Source organism: Cynocephalus volans, chromosome X (genome assembly GCF_027409185.1).
Source record: "Cynocephalus volans isolate mCynVol1 chromosome X, mCynVol1.pri, whole genome shotgun sequence".
NCBI classification, from domain to species: Eukaryota; Metazoa; Chordata; class Mammalia; order Dermoptera; family Cynocephalidae; genus Cynocephalus; species Cynocephalus volans.
In genome coordinates, this window is record NC_084478.1 from 145,545,434 (window position 1) to 145,564,023 (window position 18,590).

The 18,590-nt window shown below is 47.1% G+C and overlaps 1 pseudogene; it reads left to right on the top strand.

The window, feature by feature from the left end:
- The first annotated feature begins 3,461 nt into the window (after nucleotides 1-3,461).
- Nucleotides 3,462-18,590, top strand: part of LOC134368440 (eukaryotic translation initiation factor 1-like) — a 132,527-nt pseudogene continuing 117,398 nt past the window's right edge.

The window sequence follows — 18,590 nt, forward strand, 5'->3', positions numbered from 1 at the left end:
TATATTATTAATTATAATATTATTAAATCATATCACACTATGAATGCCCAACTATCGATAACAATTAAGAATTAGAGTATATTAACCTTGCAACAGCATGTAGAAGCAGCCACCACGGTAGCCCACTTCTGATAAGACCGCACCACAAGCTGGCTTCGCAATCCTAGACAAAATGGGCTCACTCACGTGTCATTGGTCTCTTTTAAAGCTAGTCTTTGGTCCCGCCTTCAAAGATTCTGATTGGTTGTGGCTGAAATGATAAGCAGGAACACTGCCTACTCCCACCCTCTCTATATCTGAAAAACCCACCCATATCCTACGTTTTGCTCATGATTGGTTGGAAGGGTTTGCGCTCGAATTTTTTTGAACTTCAGTTACAGTTGCAGGAATTGTAGGAAGTGCAGGAAAACCAACCATAAAGCATTTCACACCAGACTCCCTGATTGGTTCTAGCAATAAATTCAAATAACCCGCCAACAGCCCTTGAACGGTTTCCACATATTGACTTTTTCTAGAAAGTTCTTCCTCGCCATTTTTACCTTTAGGATCAGACTCAAGCCGGATACGTGATTGGTCTTAGGTGATTTAACTTCCCGCAGCATCTATGTTCGAAAATAAAGAATGGAAGTAATATCAGGGCAGGGATCTGGAATGAAAAATAACCCTGAAGGGCCGGCCCAGTGGTGCACTCGGGAGAGTGCAGCGCTTGGGAGCACAGCGGTGCTCCCGCCGCGGGTTCGGATCCTATATAGGGATGGCCGGTGCGCTCACTGGCTGAGCGCCGTGCGGGCAACACCAAGCCAAGGTTTGTGATCCCCTTACCCGTCACAAAAAAGGACAAAAAAATAAATAAATAAGATAACCCTGAAAAGCCGCTCACCTACAATTGCACGTATGTTATGTGTTCAGGGCATTAAGTGGTGTGGAGTGCAGCTAAAGACCAGCTACACAGAATGGCAACTGTCTAACTCACTATCGGCACTTAAGAGTGTTTATACAATGCGGAGGATGGGCATGGGGTGAGAGAGTACTGAAAAAGGGGATCACGAGAACTAGGAAATGGCCAGACTGGAGTTCGAATTCATGACGCTTTAACACCAGTGTCCTTGCTTTTAGGATTCTGTACTAGAGTAATTATGCCCTTTGTGTGGAATGTTCTTTCCCTCCATCTCTGCCTACCCACCAGGGAGCAACTCATATACAGCCTCCTTGATGCATTCACTGATCCTCTTTCCCTCTCCAACTGGTAATGGGCTCTCTCCTGCTGCTACCGGGTGGGGAGTATAGGAAAACATTGGAGCTGGGGTGCAGGGGAGTGTTGGGGGCACTGGGATCGGTTAGAACTAGGCTGCACTTGGTGGGACCCAAATTTGTACTTGGAGGTTTGCACTTGTGTTGAACTCGAAGAAATTCTTCAAAGTCTGGAACAAACAACAGTGTAATCAATTCCTGTCTCCTGATGTCAGAGCAGTTTAAACGTAAACTACAAGTTGAAAACAAACTTGGTAAACAACAAACTTGGCAAAAAGGCACCAGGATTGGTCAGAGCCAGGAATTTAACCTACATAGTAAACTCCATTTCAAAATTAGCAGGAATAAACTATCAATACGAGATACTGGAGGGGTAGAAGGAATGAGATAGAGTGACTGAAGTGAACAAGCACACTTGTACCGTAAGGAGGTGTGGTGGGGATGGTATAGTCTCCTATTTCAGTTCTTTCTGCTTAACTCTTTACAGGCCTTCAAGTTGAGAGAACACCAAAGATTTACAGACTGCATCCCTTGCAGGCACATTGTTAAATGGTTAAGATTGGTTGACCAAAGTGTGGTGTCTAAATCCCTTTCATCCACATCATTTGGGGAGCTGCCTTTTTTGTTATTGAGATAAAATTCACATAACATAAAATTAGCCATTTTAAAGTGAACAATTCAATGCATTTAGTATATTTACAATGTTGTTTAACCATCACCTCTGTGCAGTCCTGAAACAACTTCATTACCCCACAAGGAACCTTAGTACCCATTAAACAGTTGATACCCATATCCCTCCCCCTGGAAACCACCAATCTGCTTTCTATTTCTATGGATGTGCTTATCCTGCACATTTCACACAAATGAAATCACACAATATGTGGCCTTTCCTGCCTGTCTTCTTTCACTTAGTATACTGTTTTGGAGATTTATTCACATTGTAGCATGTATCAGTACTTCATTACTTCTTTTTTGTTTAAAAAGAAAACCATTTTTAACAGGCCAAAATTTTGGAAGTAAATTTTATAATTTTTAAAAATTTATTGAAACATAGTTCATTGTACATATCTGTGGGTACAGACTTGAATGTGATGTTCTAATCAGGATAATTGGTATATTCAGCATTATACAATGTAATAGTTTTTCATGGCCCTTAACCAATTCACTACCTTTTATGGCTAAACAATATTCCATTGTCTGTCCATTTATTTGTTTATGAACTGTATCCGCCTTTTGGCTATTGTGAATAATGCTGCTATGAATATTCATATACATGTAGTTGGATTGCTTCTTAACCAGGCAGGTTTCTGAGCCCAACCTTAGCCTTTCCGAATCAGAGTCACTGTGGATGAGGCCAGGTATCTACATTTTAAACAAGCAATTCAAGTGATTCTTATAGTTTCAAAATCATTTTGCTCTGGTTCGGGGGTTAGAATCAGAGTCTAGGCGGGGGTTAAAATGATGCTGCTCTAACTGTTCATGGGCTGGAATGGAAAGAATTATACAGGTAACTGCCAAGATGCTTTTAAAATTAAATCTTGGCTTTTGAAATACTGATTGGATAAATCTCAAATTTTTATAAGGCTAGGATAACCTTGATAACCAAACTCAGAAAATGACAGTAGAAGAAATATAGGCCAAACTGATTTGTAAACATTTGATGCTAAAATCCTGAGTAAAACATTACTAAATCAAACCCATCAGTGCATAAAGCATGTATAGTTTATCCCATTAATACAAGCACAGTTTAACTTTGTAAGACCTATCGTAGCTTGTCACATTAAGGTATTTGCCTGCATATGTTCCATTTGCCCAACCAGATCTATTCTTTACTTTCCATATCTTGTTCTGTGACCTGAGGATTGATCTTTATGGACTACATCACCCAGTCTGCCTTGCCCTTTGTCTTCTAGTAGTGTTCAGCCACAGGGAAGCAGAGGTGAGAAATTTATGAGGACAAGAAAGAGGTTATTGCAGTGTCTGTATTCCCCTATCTACAGTTAAACTTCCTGCAGGCAGCCCATCTCCCTCAGCTACAGATTTTGCCATTCTAGTAATGCTGTTCCCTCCTCTTGCACCTCTGTGACTGGCTTCCTACAGTTGCTAGACCCTGGATTTATATCATCCCTTGTTGGTTTCCTTACCTCGGCACATTCTTTGAAAAATAGTTTCTTTATTAAACATTCTGTAATTAATCTTTTTGACGGTATATGGTACTGGTGAGTGTAAGAACCCAAATGCCCCAAGGGATCACACTGAGGAATGTAAGAACCCAAATGCCCCCTGATCACATAAGTCCTTCTCGGCCACACCCCATCATGGCGCTGGTGGCCCTTCTCTTCTGTACTCTCCTTCCCGCAGGCGGGAAGCGCACACCAATCAGCTCACACCAAGCCCCATGCGGTATGCTAAGTAGGGATTGTATTTTAAGCCAATCAGCCTTGCCTAAAAGCCCTATATATGTGTGTGTGTGCCGCCTAATAAACGAGCTCTCTCCAGTGGATGGTCAACTGGTGTTGACTCGTCCTTTCATTTGGTGCCGAAACCCGGGACGGAACTTCTCTCGAGCAGCGACACTTTTGGGATCGCAGCGGCAACATCTTCCTAGTCGCCCCTCAGGAACTCCGTCCCGCCAGGACCGGCCTCCCTTCCACCGCTCACCATTGACGGTCCACCCTCGTCCATTCTTTTCGGCGCTGGCTCCTTCCATTCACCACCGGCTCATCATTAGGAAAGCCCCCTTTCCTAAAGGGCACCAGCCCTTTTTCAGGCTACCACAGGGAGTCTAGATCATCTGGTAGCCCCTAACGCCCATACCCCACCCCACCATGGTCCGGATATTGAGCCCAAACTCCTCACCAAATTCTGTACACAAGATTGGCCTTACTATCCTTTAGATAATCAAAACACATGGCCCCCCGAGGGCACACTAGATCCTAACATTCTACAAGACCTCTTTAACTACTGCCAGCGCCTAAAAAAATGGACGGAGATCCCCTACATCGAGGCTTTTCGCCTCTTGGCTCAGAACCCCACCCTCTGCTCTTCCTGTGCTCCCTCTCAAGTCCTTTTAGCCTGTAAACCCTCTTCACAGTCACCCCTCGATTCTTCCACCTTCGACCCTGCTGATGAACCCCCACCCTACCGACCTCCTCCTCCCTCAGTGCCTCCGGCATCCACTCCTCCTCCCCCGTCATCCACATCACCTTCTGCACCTCCTGCGCCATCCACTCCCCCATCTTTACCCTCACCTACTCCTGACCCACTAAGCCCCTCTTTCACCCGTTCCCGAGGACCTCCCCCCGCCCCTTTAACAATCGCCCCACTACGTGAGGTAGCTGGGGCTGAAGGAGTAGTTAGGGTCCATGTTCCCTTTTCCCTAGCTGACCTTACAGAATCAGAAAAAAGACTAGGCTCTTTCTCTACCGACCCTACCACCTACATTAAAGAATTCCAATGGATCCTGCAGGCCTACAGCCTCATACATCATGACATTTTCATGCTCCTAGCCAATACCCTCCTCCCCGAGGAATGCCGCAGGGTCTGGGATACAGACCAAATCCATGCCACTGACACCCATCGTACCAATCCAGATCACCCGCCAGGCCCCCAAGCAGTCCCAGAACAGGAACCTAATTGGGATTATAACACAGCCCAGGGAATCCAGGCTCGAGACCATTTTGCTTCTTGTTTAATAATTGGCCTCAAAAAATCGGCTCGCAAGGTCGTCAATTTCCAAAAAATTCAAGAAATTGTCCAAAAATAGGAGGAAACTCCCTCCGAGTTCCTCAATAGATTAACTCAGGCCTTTCAACAATACACTACCTTAGACCCCAACTCAGAAGACGTCTGGCATGTCCTTATGACCTATTTCCTGGCCCAATCCTACGCCGACATTAAAACTAAACTTAAAAAATTAGAGCAGGGTCCTGCAACCCCTCAGACCGAAATCCTGTCAGTGGCCTTCAAGGTTTTTCATAATTGGGAGGAGGATAAAGAACGTCAAAAACAAAAGGCCGACCACGCTAACTTCCAGATGTTGGACTGAAGGAGCCTTGGGCCCTTCCCGACCATCTCTATAAGAAAGCAAGAGCCCAGGGTATCCATGGTTGTGGACAGCCACCCAATATCTTTCCTCCTGGACACTGGAGCCACCTTTTCGGTCTTAAGGGAATATAAAGGCCCCACCACCTCCAGCAGCTCTCCTATAGTCGGGGTAGGAGGTAAACAAATCTTTCCCCCAAAAACCCCTCTTTTAACCTGCTGCCTTCAAGGCACTCAATCCGTTTTCTCCCATTCCTTTCTAGTCATGCCACAATGCCCCGTCCCCTTGTTGGGTCGGGACATTCTATCACGGCTTCAAGTCTCCATTACTTTGCCCCTGTCCTCTTCCTCTTCCCCCGTTTCCTTCCTCCTAGAGCTAGTTCAAGCCCAAGATCCTACTAATCCCACCCCTCCAAAGAAGTCCTTACCCATCTTAACGCACCCTGTTAACCCCACAGTTTGGGACACTGCCATCCCCGCTCTGGCCCAGTGTTCCCCTGTACACATAAAACTAAAAGAACCCTCCAAATATATTTGTCAGGCTCAATATCCATTAACCACAACAGCCCTCCTCGGGTTAAGTCCCATCATTCAGGACCTATTAAAAAAGGGGTATCTCCATCCCACTCGCTCCCCTTTCAATACTCCCATACTCGCTGTAAAAAAACCTAATGGCGCCTTTCGTCTCGTCCAAGATCTCCGCCTTGTTAACGCCACTGTCATTCCCATTCACCCCCTTGTACCTATCAAAACAGTTGGACCCCACTGTACGAGGCTGGGCACCCTGTCTAAGAGCCCTAGCAGCGGGGCAGTTACTGCATATGGAGGCATCCCAATTAACATTTGGGGCACCTCTCACCATTCTCTCACCACATCACCTCAAAGACCTCCTTACCTATAAGGCTATCCAATCCCTCCCACCTTCCAGAATCCTAATCCTCCTAGCCTCGTTTCTGGAAAATCCTGCCCTATCCTTCACTACCTGCCCACCCCTAAATCCGGCCACCCTACTGCCTATACCAGATTCCCCCAACACCCCTTTGCACAGCTGCGTAGAAACCCTTCAAAATTTTATACCTTACCGCTCTTCCATCACTGAGGGGCCCCTATCTCACGCTGATCTCGCATGGTTCACGGATGGGTACTCATTCAAGGAAGGAAACACTCATTACGCAGGGTATGCCATAGTCTCCCTTGATTCGGTTATAGAGGCCCAACCTTTACCCAAGGGTACTACCAACCAGCAGGTCAAACTTATCGCCGCCACACGAGCCTGCGTTCTAGCTGAAGGAAGAACTCTCATGCCGCCATATGGAAAGAACACGGTCTGCTTAACACCAAGGTTCACTCTAGCCCCCAAGCTTTATCCCAGTTTTTACAAGCCTTCTTCTCAATCACCCCATCTGACAAAGCCTTCTTGCAAAAATTTCCTCCTCATGCACAATCTGCCAGCGTACCAATCCTAACATCCCTCTCAAACCTGGGCCATACCCCTCCCACCAGGCCAGAGGTCTCAAACCTGCGGCCGACTGGCAAGTCGATTTTACGCACATGCCTTCTGTCCAGCGCCTCAAATACCTCTTGGTGTTTGTTGATACCTTTTCAGGATGGGTAGAGGCATTCCCAACATCCAATAAAAAGGCCTCCACCATAGCCCAGACTCTCCTTTCCCAAATCATCCCACGATTTGGGATGCCCACTTCCATTCAATCTGACAATGGACCTGAATTTACCGCCCAGATAATACAAAAACTCTCCCAGTCACTCTCTCTCCCCTGGCACCTACATTGCCCTTACCGACCTCAGGCATCTGGAAAGGTAGAGAGAACCATACTAACTAAATTGCCTCTGGAATTACACCTTGATTGGGTCCGTCTTCTACCTCTCGCTCTACTCAAGACCAGAGCTCTCCCAAAAAGGCCCTCCAATCTTTCCCCTTTTGAAGTCATGTATGGTAGGCCCCTCCTACCCCCGGGGATCACAGCAACTGAAGGACCCATACCACCCACCATGGCCTTACCCTTGCTCTCCCACCTTCGCCGTCACTTTCCAAAAATAATCTTTCACTCAGCCCAGGCCAATTAGTATTCTACACTTCCCCGCAACCCAACCCCCCCCAACCCCTAAGTGGGAAGGCCCATGTCCTGTCATCATATTTCCAGGCTGAAGCCTTACACTCAGGATCTGCCCTCGGCCACCGAGAACTCCAATAACAAGCTGCAAAAGAACTTAACACACCATTCTTTTAAGTGTATCCCTCATCCTACCGACCCTTTCAAACTCCGCCTATCCCGAACCTCAGCCTTACCCCCAATTCCGGAGACATGAACCTTCTCCTTGGCCTTCTCCTATTCTTTTCATTTCACCCAGGGAGCTTTCAGGCCCCTCTGCTAGCTCCCCAGGGTCACCCATTTACACCTGGCAACAGATCATTTCAGAAACACTCATCTTTCTCTCTCTCTCTCCGGGAAATTGTTTTCTCTCATGCGACCACTCCTGGAGGCCTTCCCCTTAAACGCTTCCCTTCCTCAACCATTTATAACCACACCTTTGCCCCACCAGGCTCTTTCTTCTGGTGCAATGGAACCCTCTCTACCTCCATCCTGCCTAATCTTACTTCCCCATGCCTTCTTGTCACCATCGTCCCTCAACTCACTCTGTACACCAGTTCAGAACTGTTCCATCTTCTTCATCCCCCCTCAAGGCAAAAAAGGGCCACCTTCCTCCCGATCATGGTTGGTATTTCCCTAACAACATCAGCGGTCGGAGCCAGCCTGTCGGGAGGAGCCTTAGGATACAGTTTATGGGCGGTCGAAGACATAAATGCTAAACTTGAAGGGGCTCTGACCTCCACTGCCGAATCTCTTTCCTCTCTACAGAGACAAATTACCTCTTTAGCTCAGGTCACCCTCCAAAACCGCAGAGCACTAGACCTCCTCACCGCAGAAAAAGGAGGTACTTGCATCTTCCTTGGGGAAGAATGCTGTTATTATATCAATGAATCCGGTCTAGTAGAAACAAACATCATCAAACTCACCAACTTAGCTTCCAGCCTACGAACCACATCCAGTTCTAACCCCTTTTCTTCTTTTATCTTAAACCCTATCCTAACTTGGATTTGGCCCATTTTGGGACCTCTAATCATTATCCTCATAACCTGCCTTTTCTTGCCCTGCTTCATTAGGTTTCTTCAAACCCAAGTGGGAAAAATCTCTAATCAGGCCTTTAACGAGCTTTTGCTTAGAAACTACCAGCTTCTAGGTACCGATGAACCCCCCGCCTCATCTCGTGAGTGCCTCAGCTGATGCTGAAGAGGTACCACCTTACAGAGGAAACGCATTCCTACACACCCTAGCCACCGATGCCTGGCTGCTCCCTCCAGTCTCCAACTACGAACAATGGAACCGGTGCATATTCGACTTGTGGCTTCAAGGAACGTTTATGGACTTTTCCCCTTTTGAAATTACTTGTTTCTCCACCCTCCTTTGGGGTTTCATAATGGGTATTTATGTACCGTCCTCCCTTTGCCCCCCCCCCACAACGCCCCAGTTCAGCAGGAAGTAGCTCGATGACTTCAATGTCCCCTTTCCTAAAACAAGAAAAAGGGAGGAATGTAAGAACCCAAATGCCCCAAGGGATCACACCCTGATCCTTCTCAGCCACACCCATCCCAAGCCCCATGCGGTATGCTAAGTAGGGATTATATTTTAAGCCAATCAGCCTTCCCTTAAAGCCCTATATATATGTGTGTGTGCTGCCTAATAAACGAGCTCTCTCCGGTGGATCGTCAACTGGTGTCGACTCGTCCTTTCATTTGGTGCCGAAACCCGGGACGGAGCTTCTCTCGAGCAGCGACACTTTTCGGATCGCAGCGGCAACACCTTCCAAGTCGCCCCTCAGGGCTCCCTCGAGCTGTAACACTTTTCAAATCGCAGCGGCAGCACTTTCCAAGTCGCCCGTCGGGAACTCCGTCCCGCCAGGACCAGCCTCCCTTCCACCGCTCACCATTGACAGTCCACCCTCGTCCATTCTTTTCGGCGTTGGCTCCTTCCACTCACCACCGGCTCATCATTAGGTAAGCCCCCTTTCCTAAAGGGCACCAGCCCTTTTCAGGCTACCACAGGGAGTCTAGATCTTCTGGTAGCCCCTAACGCCCATACCCCACCCCACCACGGTCTTCACGACCACCATAAATTCAGGTTCCAAAGCCCCAGTAAACTTTTACTTTCATTTTTGGAGGTTAAAAGCCCCATTCTGTTCTCTCCTTCTCTCTTTCACCCTCTTGTCCACCACTCTCTTCTAATCTCTGTCCGATTTCCGTCTCTCTCCACTTCCCGGGTCCGGTACCCAACCAGAAAATCCTGGCCCTAGGTTCCTTCAGGCACCGGGCTTTTGCCCTAGAGAAGTGAAGGTCTGAGTGACGACCCACACCTCCCTTCTCTCCTCCTGGTTCATACCTGAACCTGCCGGGACTGACGTAACCTACTGGGGATGCCTTCTAGGATCCCGCCTTTCCCAACTGGCCAAAGGATCTGTCTTATCACTAATCTCTGTATGATTTCTGTCTAAATTCCCATTAAGAGACCAGAATGGGCGCTTCCTCCTCCTCCCTAGTGGCCTCTCCACTTCAATGCCTTCTGAAAAACCTATATTGAGCCCAAACTCCTCACCAAATTCTGTACACAAAATTGGCCTTACTATCCTTTAGATAATCAAAACACATGGCCCCCTGAGGGCACACTAGATCCTAACATTCTACGAGACCTCTTTAACTACTGCCAGTGCCTAAAAAAATGGAAGGAGATCCTCTACATCGAGGCTTTTCGCCTCTTGGCTCAGAACCCCACCCTCTGCTCTTCCTGTGCTCCCTCTCAAGTCCTTTTAGCCTGTAAAGCCTCTTCACAGTCACCCCTCGATTCTTCCACCTTCGACCCTGCTGATGAACCCCCACCCTACCGACCTCCACCTCCCCCAGTGCCTCCGGCGTCCGCTCCTCCTCCCCCGTCATCCGCGTCACCTTCTGTACCTCCTGCGCCATCCACTCCCCCGTCTTTACCCTCACCTACTCCTGACCCACTAAGCCCCCCTTTCACCCGTTCCCGAGGACCTCCCCCCGCCCCTTTAACAATCGCCCCACTACGTGAGGTAGCTGGGGCTGAAGGAGTAGTTAGGGTCCATGTTCCCTTTTCCCTAGCTGACCTTACAGAATCAGAAAAAAGACTAGGCTCTTTCTCTACCGACCCTACCACCTACATTAAAGAATTCCAATGGATCCTGCAGGCCTACAGCCTCACACATCATGACATCTTCATGCTCCAAGCCAATACCCTCCTCCCCGAGGAATGCCGCAGGGTCTGGGATACAGCCCAAACCCGTGCCATTGACACCCATCGTACCAATCCAGATCACCCACCAGGCCCCCAAGCAGTCCCAGAACAGGAACCTAATTGGGATTATAACACAGCCCAGGGAATCCAGGCTCGAGACCATTTTGCTTCTTGTTTAATAATTGGCCTCAAAAAATCGGCTCGCAAGGTCGTCAATTTCCAAAAACTTCAAGAAATTGTCCAAAAAAAGGAGGAAACTCCCTCCGAGTTCCTCAATAGATTAACTCAGGCCTTTCAACAATACACTAACTTAGACCCCAACTCAGAAGACGGCCGACATGTCCTTATGACCTATTTCCTGGACCAATCCTACCCCGACATTAAAACTAAACTTAAAAAATTAGAGCAGGGTCCTGCAACCCCTCAGACCGAAATCCTGTCAGTGGCCTTCAAGGTTTTTCATAATTGGGAGGAGGAAAAAGAACGTCGAAAACAAAAGGCCGACCACGCCAACTTCCAGATGTTGGCCCGGCTTATCAAACCCCCTGGGCGCCCTCCCACAGCCTCCACCTCTAAGCCTCCACCTGGAGCCTGCTTTAAATGTGGAAAGGAAGGGCATTGGGCAAAGGCTTGCCCCACCCCCAGGCCACCCACCACTCCTTGTCCAAAATGCAAAGAGAAGGGACATTGGGGATCTGATTGCCCCCTCGTCCTAAGGGGTGAGGGACCAATTGCCCCACAGTCCCCCGAACTGTGGACACCACCTATGGTGGGCCTCGCTGAGGAGGACTGACGGAGCCTTGGGCCCTTCCCGACCATCTCTATAACAAAGCAGGACGGCCACCCAATATCTTTCCTCCTGGACACTGGAGCCACCTTTTCAGTCTTAAGGGAATATAAAGGCCCCACCACCTCCAGCAGCTCTCCTATAGTCGGGGTAGGAGGTAAACAAATCTTTCCCCCAAAAACCCCTCTTTTAACCTGCTGCCTTCAAGGCACTCAATCCGTTTTCTCCCATTCCTTTCTAGTCATGCCACAATGCCCCGTCCCCTTGTTGGGTCGGGACATTCTATCACGGCTTCAAGTCTCCATTACTTTGCCCCTGTCCTCTTCCTCTTCCCCCGTTTCCTTCCTCCTAGTGCCCAAGATCCTACTAATCCCACCCCTCCAAAGAAGTCCTTACCCATCTTAACGCACCCTGTTAACCCCACAGTTTGGGACACTGCCAGCCCCGCTCTGGCCCAGTGTTCCCGTGTACGCATAAAACTAAAAGACCCTTCCAAATATATTTGTCAGGCTCAGTAGCCATTAACCACAAAAGCCCTCCTCAGGTTAAGCCCCATCCTTCAGGACCTATTAAAAAAGGGGTATCTCAGTCCCACTCACTCCCCTTTCAATACTCCCATACTCGCTGTAAAAAAACCTAATGGCGCCTTTCGTCTCGTCCAAGATTCTCCGCCTTGTTAACGCCGCTGTCATTCCCATTCACCCCCTTGTATCAAATCCATACACTCTTCTTTCCATGGTCCCAGCAACCTGTACTCATTTCTCGTTTCTGGACTTAAAGGATGCCTTCTTTTCCATACCCCTGGAAACCGATACTCAGGACATTTTTGCCTTCACATGGACTGACCCCCACTCCCGTCACTCTGAACAACCCACTTGGATGGTCCTGCCACAGGGATTTCAGGATAGCCCTCATATTTTCGGGCAGACCCTAGCACAGGACCTCAAATCTTTTCACTTAAACCATTCAGAGTCCACCTTATTGCAATATGTGGACGATCTCCTTCTATGCAGTCCTTCATGGGAACAATCCCAAGCTGACACTGCCCATTTGCTTAACTTCCTAGCGGGTAGGGGATATCGAGTGTCCCCTGCCAAGGCCCAAATCTCCTTACCGTCCGTAACCTACCTTGGTTTTCTCCTCTCCCCGGGAAAGAAGGAAATCACCATGGACAGAAAACAGTTTCTTACTGACCAGCCCATCCCCAAAACCAAAACAGAGATCTTATCTTTCTTGGGTCTAGCCGGATATTTCAGAGCATGGATCCCCAATTTCTCTTTGCTAGCACGACCTCTCTATAATATGAGTAAGGGTCCTCCTGAAGAACCTTTGCTCTCCTCACCTCAGCGCCCTTTTCTCAAGCTTCGGCAGGCCCTTCTAACAGTCCCTGCACTTCATCTCCCTGATCTAACTAAACCCTTTTTCCTCTATGTTCATGAAAATATGGGACAAGCTCTAGGCGTCCTAGAACAGAATTATGGCCCCTCCTTTGCCCCCGTAGCATACCCATCAAAACAGTTGGACCCCACTGTACGAGGCTGGGCACCCTGTCTAAGAGCCCTAGCAGCGGGGCAGTTACTGCATAAGGAGGCATCCCAATTAACATTTGGGGCACCTCTCACCATTCTCTCACCACATCACCTCAAAGATCTCCTGACCTATAAGGCTCTCCAATCCCTCCCACCTTCCAGAATCCTAACCCTCTTATCCTCGTTTCTGGAAAATCCTGCCCTATCCTTCACTACCTGCCCACCCCTAAATCCGGCCACTCTACTGCCTATACCAGATTCCCCCAACACCCCTTTGCACAGCTGCGTAGAAACCCTTCAAAATTTCATACCTTACCGCTCTTCCATCACTGAGGGGCCCCTGTCTCACACTGATCTCGCATGGTTCACGGATGGGTCCTCATTCAAGGAAGGAAACACTCATTACGCAGGGTATGCCATAGTCTCCCTTGATTCGGTTATAGAGGCCCAATCTTTACCCAAGGGTACTACCAACCAGCAGGCTGAACTTATCGCTGCCACACGAGCCTGCATTCTAGCTGAAGGAAAAACTCCTAACTTATACACTGACTCCAAATATGTCTTTCATATACTTCTCTCTCATGCCGCCATATGGAAAGAACACGGTCTGCTTAACACCAAGGGTAACACAATCACCAACTCAGCTTTAATCTCCACATTAATTGAGGCATCCCATTTACCTTGTAAATTAGGAGTCATTCATTGCAGATCCCACCAGAGGGATGATTCCCCAATCACTGGCGGGAATTGTAAGGCTGACCTCGCCGCACGCACTGCGGCAATGCACCCACAGACACAAAACCAACTTCCCATTCTTCCTTACAGCTCCCAAGGTTCACAGACACCCTCTCAGCCTCAACCGCCTAATGATGATAAGTCCTCTCTCTTTCACTTGCTCCATGACCTGTTTCACTCTAGCCCCCAAGCTTTATCCCAGTTTTTACAAGCCTTCTTCTCAGTCACCCCATCTGACAAAGCCCTCTTACAAAAAATCTCCTCCTCATGCACAATCTGCCAGCGTACCAATCCTAACACCCCTTTCAAACCTGGGCCATACCCCTCCCACCAGGCCAGAGGTCTCACACCCGCGGCCGACTGGCAAGTCGATTTTACACACATGCCTTCTGTCTGGCGCCTCAAATACCTCTTGGTGTTTGTTGATACCTTTTCAGGATGGGTAGAGGCATTCCCAACATCCAATAAAAAGGCCTCCACCATAGCCCAGACTCTCCTTTCCCAAATCATCCCACGATTTGGGATGCCCACTTCCATGCAATCTGACAATGGACCTGAATTTACCGCCCAGATAATACAAAAACTCTCCCAGTCACTCTCTCTCCCCTGGCACCTACATTGCCCTTACCGACCTCAGGCATCTGGAAAGGTAGAGAGAACCATACTAACTAAATTGTCTCTGGAATTACACCTTGATTGGATCTGTCTTCTACCTCTCGCTCTACTCAAGACCAGAGCTCTCCCAAAAAAGCCCTCCAATCTTTCCCCTTTTGAAGTCATGTATGGTAGGCCCCTCCTACCCCCGGGGATCACAGCAACTGAAGGACCCATACCACCCACCATGGCCTTACCCTTGCTCTCCCACCTTCGCACCGAATTATGGAAGTACCAGGACTGGCTACTTCCAGATCCGTCACTTTCCAAAAATAACCTTTCGCTCAGCCCAGGCCAATTAGTATTCTACACTTCCCCGGAACCCAAAACCCCCCTAACCCCTAAGTGGGAAGGCCCATGTCCTGTCATCCTTTGCATTCCAACTGCTGCTAAACTTGCCCTGCCAGGTAATCATGTTACTCCATGGATTCATATTTCCAGGCTGAAGCCTTACACTCAGGATCCGCCCTCGGCCACCGAGAACTCCAATAACAAGCTGCAAGGAAACTTAACACACCCTTCCTTTAAGTGTATCCCTCATCCTACTGACCCTTTCAAACTCCGCCTATCCTGGACCTCAGCCTTACCCCCAATTCCGGAGACATGAACCTTCTCCTTGGCCTTCTCCTGTTCTTTTCACGTCATCCAGGGAGCCTTCAGACCTTCCTATATATGGAAGTTTGAGGTAATAGAAATCTACACTCATAAAGAAACCCGGATCAGTGGCTCTCTAGCTGGGACCGCAGATTGCCCCATCTCTGGTTGCTCTCATACTGTAAACATCCCTCTCGCTATGTCCTAGTTAATCAAACAAGCCACCCGCCCCTACCTATGTTTTCTCTATGACCAAACTGCCGACCACTGTAAATGGTGGCCGGACACTTATGGAGGCTGTCCGTATTGGTCCTGCAAGATCCATGACCCACTCATTGGTGTGGGTGGCAGGTTGTTTGCATTCAACAGCGGGACACAGCAATACTCCCTAACAGTTTCCGATCCCTGGAACTCCAGATGGGCTACCAGGATCATTGCCTTCTTCTATTGCAACGGCTATGCCTCTCATCCATGCGGAAGTCTAGAAATTTCCCGAAAATACATTCCTGTCGACAATCCAATGTCCCATGTCTCCACGGACATCTCACATCAGGAAGAACAACTTTCCTCTGCCCTAGAACAATCCTCTTCCTTTTCTGCTAGCTCCCCAGGGTCACCCATTTACACCTGGCAGCAGATCTCTCATGCGACCGCTCCTGGTGGCCGTCCCCTTAAACGCTTCCCTTCCTCAACCATTTATAACCACACCTTCGCCCCACCAGGCTCTTTCTTCTGGTGCAATGGCACTCTGTACTCCAATTCAGAACTGTTCTATCTTCTTCACCCACCCTCAAGACAAAAAAGGGCTGCCTTCCTCCCAATCATGGTCGGTATTTCCTTAACAACATCAGCGGTCGGAGCCAGCCTGTCGGGAGGAGCCTTAGGGCACAGTTTATGGGCGGTCGAAGACATAAATGCTAAACTTGAAGGGGCTCTGACTACCACTGCTGAATCTCTTTCCTCTCTACAGAGACAGATCACCTCTTTAGCTCAGGTCACCCTCCAAAACCGCAGAGCACTAGACCTCCTCACCGCAGAAAAAGGAGGTACTTGCATCTTCCTTGGGGAAGAACGCTGTTATTATATCAATGAATCCGGTCTAGTAGAAACAAACATCATCAAACTCACCGACTTGGCTTCCAGCCTACGAACCACATCCAGTTCTAACCCCTTTTCCTCCTTTATCTTAAGCCCTGTCCTAACTTGGATTTGGCCCATTTTGGGACCTCTAATCATTATCCTCATAACCTGCCTTTTCTTGCCCTGCATCATTAGGTTTCTTCAAGCCCAAGTGGGAAAAATTTCTAATCAGGCCTTTAACGAGCTTTTGCTTAGAAACTACCAGCTTCTAGGTACCGATGAACCCCCCGCCTCATCTCGTGAGCGCCTCAGCCGATGCTGAAGAGACACCACCTTACAGAGGAAACGCATTCCTACATGCCCTCGCCACCGATGCCTGGCTGCTCCCTCCAGTCTCCAACTACGAACAATGGAACCGGTGCATATTCGACTTGTGGCTTCAAGGAACGTTTATGGACTTTTCCCCTTTTGAAATTACTTGTTTCTCCACCCTCCTTTGGGGTTTCATAATGGGTATTTATGTACCATCCTCCCTTTGCCCCCCCCACAACGCCCCAGTTCAGCAGGAAATAGCTCGATGACTTCAACATCCCCTTTCCTAAAACAAGAAAAAGGGAGGAATGTAAGAACCCAAATGCCCCAAGGGATCACACCCTGATCACATAAGCCCTTCTTGGCCACACCCCATCATGGCGCTGGTTGTCCTTCTCTTCCATACTCTTCTTCCCGCCGGCGCGAATCGCACACCAATCAGCTCACCCCAAGCCCCATGCGGTATGCTAAGTAGGGATTGTATTTTAAGCCAATCAGCTTTCCCTAAAAGCTCTATATATATGTATGTGTGCTGCCTAATAAATGAGCCCTCTCTGGTGGATCGTCAACTGGTGTCGACTCGTCCTTTCAGTGAGAACACTGAGTGATGCACATATTAATGGATGAAAACCATACGATCTATCAATAGTTGCAGAAAAAGCTTTGGATAAGGTCAACCCATTGTCTTAGCAAGCATGAAATAGATAAGAACCTTCCTTAAACCAATGAAGGATGTCTAACCAAACCTTTGAAAAACATCATATTGAATGGCAAAAATTTACAAACATTATTAAAACAGGAATAAAACTATTATAACTCTTATGGTTACTAATATTCAGCATTATATTGGAGGTGCTCGCTAGGGAATTGACCAAAAAAATAAGGATGAAAATTTGAAATGTCGAGACAATTTTGCCATTGATTGCAGATACCATGATTGTCTATAGAAAAACCAAAATAATCTATAATCAAACTGTTTTAAATAATAAGGGTTCTGCAACTTCGGTTTCTGTTATATTACTGCTAAACAAAAATCTATGAAAATAAAATAAAGACAAGGATTCTTTGGAATAAATGAGTCAGGTTCAATGCATCAACTCACCATTACAAGGTTAAAAAAAGAGTCATTTGATAATCTCTGGCCATCATGTGAAGTAGATTTTCTAAAATCTGCAAAATCTATTCTTGGTTAGGTCCACGTTCTATTAAATTCATTTTTATCAGAAATTAGCAGTTATGATAGAGAATTTCTAATATTTATTTCAAAAAGCATATTCTTACTTTTTTGTTCATATTTACATTCAATAGTTTCTGAAATTCCGAATGCTTTTAAAGCTTGTGTTGGGAAAGAAGAAAGTTTTTTTTAAAATTTTTATTTTAGTATTTTTATTGTACATGTTTATGAGATACAGTTTGTTGTTTCAATACACGTATATATTGTATAATGATCTAATCAAAATAGCATATCGACCATCTAAACATTTATCATTACTTGGTGGTTATATTATTCAAGATCCTCTTTTCTGGCTATCATGAACTATACAGTACAATATTATTAGCTATTGTCCCCATAGGGCACCTGAACTTACTCTTCCTATTTAACTGCAACTTTGTAACTTTATGCCAATCTACAGAAGAAAGGTTTTGAATTGATGATATAAGCTTCCATTTTCAGAAATCAGAAAAAGAATACAAAATTAAACACAAAGCAAGATAGAAAATAATAAAGAGCCAAAGTCAATGAAATTGAAAACAGAAAAACAATAGAGAAACATCAATGAAACGAAAAGCTGGTTTTTGTAATGATAAATAAAATGTACTAGTATTGAGTTATTGCTTCAGCTCCAAATTCACTCTTCAGTATCTAGTTTTCAATGATGACTAGACTCTAAGAATTTTTGCTTTATAGAGTGCACAATGTTAAGCTTTGTCAGTCGCAGGCAGTGGAGTCGTATTCAGAAGAAAAAAAGCTTCTCTTCCTGGTTCTAGTCTTCCTTCCTTCCTTCCTTCCTTCCTTCCTTCCTTCCTTCCTTCCTTCCTTCCTTCCTTCCTTCCTTCCTTCTTTCCTTCTTTCCTTCCTCTCTTCCTCCAATCTCTCTCTCTCTCTGCCCCATGCCCTCCCTCTCTGTGTCTCTCTCTCTCTCCTTCTCTTGTGAATAGTCAGTCGGCAGCATGGATTTGTAGTTCTCTGCCCTAGATGTGCTCCCAGAGAGTACAGTTGCTTGGTGAGCATGCAACAGCCCCAGTCCAGGACCAGTGACCACCTTAGTACAGCCC